The following is a 4,734-nucleotide window of genomic DNA, read 5'->3' as shown; positions in this document are numbered from 1 at the left end:
GTCATATTCAGGATTTGGGTGTTAAATCTAAGAACAATATTGTGCCATTAAAGGTATTAGAATAGAGAAATGGCATGCTTCAAATTACCTCTCTAAAGTATCATTCTAGCTGAATTGTGTAAAATGGATAGTAGGGATGAGTTAAGAGGTCATTGTGGTACTCCAGGGGACGAAAATTGGCTTAAACTAGGAAGAGGTATAAGAGATGGAGAAAATTGTTGTATTGTAGTCCTCAAGGATTTTGGGAAATAATAGACTTGAAAGCCATATGCTTGAGTGCTCATAAGTCTCATAATAGTAGCTGACTGCTGTGTGTCAGCAGTGGTAGGAAGTTTGGATAATCAGGGGATACTGAAACTTCTAGTTGTAAAATGAATTTTTCTGGATGGATGACAGTGAGATCATGAGCAGATTCTCCAGTGATTGTATGTACCATTTTGGTAGGAATATAAGTACATACTCTTCTAGCATCTGGTCAATATCTGAGTAATGGTGAATAAACAGATGGATACTGACAAGTATGGCTAGTTTGAATCTTGCCTTCCCAACCTGGTTTGAGACTGGGAAGCTTGGAGATGGAGACGAGGGACTGTAGCTGTATGTTTTTTTAGCATCTCTTTAGCACCTAGCAGTATTTGAATAAATGGCCAACAGATCAACTGAAAGAAATTGGGAGTTGTTAGTAGTGTGGGGGAGAGGAGGAGTGTTTCAGGTAAGCACACTTCCCACCTGATGAAGTATACTAACACTAAAATGGATTGTACCAGGATTCGGAGAAACAATGATGGCAAGGTTAGGCCTGAAGTGAAATTCATCCTGATGGTATGGGAATGAAGGGGTCAGTAACATTGAATAGGAGTTCCCAGAGTTGGCATAAGGGCTGCTGTAACCTCGTCTTAGAGATGAACAGGGTTAATTAGGCCTCTTCGCAGGGTAAGAACAGTCAGGTCAATCAAGTAGGCTTTAGATTCCTGTAACATGTGACCCCAGAAGGAAAGCATCTTGACCACTTTTAGCTTCTTTGAATGCAAATGAAATCTGAGAAAATGAAGGATGATGTTTTTCCACAGAGTTGAAAAGATAATGAGATTAGCATTTTGGGAGTGTCTGATGTCCTTGCCTTGTTAATCTTCTAAGAGACAGACAGGCATATCTAGATCCAAAAGACCTCTTGCTGGCTTCCTAAAACATGAGTGCCAACCTAGCACCACCTGGAGATGTGCTGTATAAAGTCTGTTCCCCTGGCTATTGACTTGAACAAGGCGGGCGGAAGGGTCCTGAGGGCCAGGCAGATTAGCTGATCTTGAGTGACAGGCCCCAGATGCCAAAAGTGCCTGGTTAAGAGCCTGCTCTTGAGAAGTTCCTAGACTCTCAGGCTCTGATCCTGGTAATTTAGTGAGTGAATGTGTAGAGGGAGTGCATCACCATGTATGTTCTCCAGTTGCATGTCCAACATAAAAGCCACTAGACACATGTGGCTACTTGAATTTAATTCAAATTAAATCAGTTTAAACTTCAGCTTTTCAGTGGCACTAGCCATGTGTGGCTAGTGATGATTATATTAGACAGCACAGGTAAAGGACACCTCCATCTTTGCATAAAGTTCTGTTAGACAGTCCTACTCTAGACTTCCTAAGCTTTCTCAGCTGTAAAATGGAAAAAAATTCCTGCCTTTCTCATAGAGATGTGAGCATGAATAAACTAATGAGAATGAAGATACTTCAAAAAATGTTGCATGCAGTATGACGCAGGGTTGCAGTGTGATTATTGTTTGCTTTCTGGCCGCTAGATTTATCATCTACCATCAAACCAGCACAGCAATTTACTGCGGGAGTGAACCATCTCACAAGAACCCAGGCAATTCTGAGAAGGTCCCTCAGCCTGTGGAGGGTGTTTACTGAGCATGGTGTCGAGCAACTAACTGGCTTCTCCAGACTATTTTCCAAGCTACGTGGCAAGAATCCTTTGGAAGTCAATCTCACCTTGGCTTGATCACCTGTGATCACACCTAACCTTCCCAGGCCAATTCTTTCTATCTTTAGTACCATGTTTGGGGTTGACTGGAAAAATGGTGTGAGGCCAATCCAGCTTTCGATTCATCTAATGGCCCCGACTGAGCAGGTCCCACTTCAGAGATGTAGGACTTGTGTAGTCATACAGTGCCTTGCACTCAAAAGGACTCTGCTATTGCCATGTTGAAATTCCCAGTAATTTCATATTTAAACATATTCATAAGTGAAGTCCAGTGTTTCAGGGGAATATACACTGGAACAGAGGAGATACAAAGCAAAATCCAGGTATCTTGGCCTGTTCTACTCCTTAGCTCCCAATTCACACAGTATTCATGATGTCCAGGAGCACAGGATTCTGGTGGACCCATGCTAAGTGGAAGTTCATGGTTACTCAAATCAAGTATTCAAGGTCGGTGTCTTATGTCCACTACTGAGGAAGCAAAGGCACTGATGGCCCCAAAAGGCTATAATTTTTATTCAAACCAGAGCTTGCTTCAAACACAGAAAGAAAACAATAGTGTTCTAAGAAACATGAACAACCAAGGAAACTTATCATACTTTCTTTTGCATATTAGTTTCCTGTGTTAATGACCTACTTACATTGAAAATGATGACAAAGGAGGAAAGAAAAAAACAGGACAACCCATATTTCATTTTCTTTCTGTCTTTCATTACTCATCAGTAAGCTGAAGGTAGAAAATGCTGGTGGAATGTATGCATGTCAAGAAGTAAAATAAAAGCAGTTGAGTTAGTTTATGCAGTTTCCACTGTTCTGGTAAGGAAAAAAAAGATATTCATGTGCAAACTACAAAAAAATAAAATAAAATAAAGTAAAATAAAATAAAATAAAATAAAACCATGGTGGAATTTTGGTGATTCCACATGCAAATTAAATACTCCAATATTTGCATTTAAAAATAGGTATTGCACAATACAAAGATGAATGGTAAAATGTATGCTAATCATTTTAAATTTTAATTTTCCTTTTCTTAAGATGACACTAAATGGCAAACAAAAACTATCATGACAGGAGAAAGATCGTAAACTAAAGGAAAAGCTTTATATTTTAGTATGTTTAATTATACTTTTTTTCCTAATTTTTGAACAAGCAGTTTCATTATGGACTTGGCCCTGCAAATAACGTTGCCAGCTCTGACTATAAGCTAGTTATTTGACTTCTTTCCATTTCATTCATTCAATATTGAGTGATTAACTGAAAAACAGATTTTGACTGCAGGTGCTCAAGTTTAGAATGTGGCTCCAGGTCTAAATGAAGGGAGCTGAAGTGCAGACTGTATTGAGAGGATGAATAGTATAGTAATTAAAGCACTGATGCCAGGAGCAGGGTGCCTGACATTTCATTCTGGCCCTGTCAACTTTTTGATCTGGGGTAATCTATTTAATTTCTCTGTGTCTCAGTTTCTTCATCTGTAAAATGGAAATGTGGTAATAACAATGCCTACTACATGGGGTTGTTGCAAATGTAAAGTGCATTAATATTAATAAATGTAAAACACTTAGAATAGTGTGTGGCATATATTTGGTACTATTAACCATTACTATTATTTTATAGAGGGAAACAGCCTAACTTTAATCATAAATCTGAGTCACCTATAGTACATTATTATAAATTAGCATTATTTTGAAAATTATATATGACAATACTTAGAAATATTTAGCTTCGAGCCAGCTGGCGTGTGAGGGGTTTGCTAGTTCTAGGGAGATTCTTCAAGCAATCACTATGTCAACAGACACAGATGCTTCCCTTTCTTCATATGATGAAGATCAGGGATCCAAACTTATTAGAAAAGCTAAAAACGCACCATTCATCCCCACTGGAATAGCAGGTTTTGCAGCAATTGTTGCATAGGGATTATACAAATTGAAGAGCAGGGGAAATACTAAAATGTCCCTTCATCTGATCCACATGTGTGTGGCAGCCCAAGGCTTTGTTGTAGAAGCAATGACTCTTGGTATGGGCTATTCCATGTATTAGGAATTCTGGGCAATCCTAAGCCTTAGAAGAAATGAAGCTATCTTGGTCTTGTTGCAGGAGCTTGCTTTAGTTAGACATCTCATTACTGAAGTTACATATTAATGTTAAAAATAAAGTATTTGAGTGGGTTCAGATGGTAACATGGCATTTTGAATATTGGCTTCCTTTCCTACAGGCTTGATTTGCCTGGTGATTGAATTATTTGTGACTAGTTTACCAACTAGGTCATTCAGAGGAGTCAAGTTAACACAAAAGAAACATGTCACCTAAATGCACTTGATAGCGTTAAAATGTCCACCTTCTTAAACTATTGAGGTGAAATTAGTTCTAAAGAAGACAGCAGGCCAACCCTGAAGTACTCCCAGTTTGCTGCAGAATCTCGCATGTTTTGGATGTTATATAAGAGTCCTATTTGCCCCAGTTAATTTAACTTTTTTTCTACCTGTCTTGTGGACTGGCTGGCTCTTTTAGAGCTCTGTCTAGAAAGTGCATGTAATAGAACTTGTAAAGCCTCCCACAGCTGAAAGTATATATGTGTGTGTGTGTTTAAACCAAATCTAGAAAGCTTACAATAGAGCTGCATACTAGTAGTATTTATTAAAGAATCGCGGCAGGGCGCGGTGGCTCACGCCTGTAATCCCAGCACTTTGGGAGGCTGAGGCGGGCGGATCACGAGGTCAGGAGATCGAAACCAACCTGGCTGACACGATGAAACCCCGTCTCTAC

At 39.2% G+C, this 4,734-nt stretch overlaps 1 pseudogene; it reads left to right on the top strand.

Moving 5' to 3' along the window:
- The first annotated feature begins 3,753 nt into the window (after positions 1-3,753).
- Positions 3,754-4,110, top strand: LOC129485752 (HIG1 domain family member 1A, mitochondrial-like; annotated as a pseudogene).
- The last annotated feature ends 624 nt before the right edge of the window (positions 4,111-4,734 follow it).

This window comes from Symphalangus syndactylus, chromosome 7, assembly GCF_028878055.3.
Source record: "Symphalangus syndactylus isolate Jambi chromosome 7, NHGRI_mSymSyn1-v2.1_pri, whole genome shotgun sequence".
In the NCBI taxonomy this organism is placed as follows: domain Eukaryota; kingdom Metazoa; phylum Chordata; class Mammalia; order Primates; family Hylobatidae; genus Symphalangus; species Symphalangus syndactylus.
Note: the sequence above shows the minus strand (reverse complement) of the source record. Positions and strands in the feature narration are given on the sequence as shown.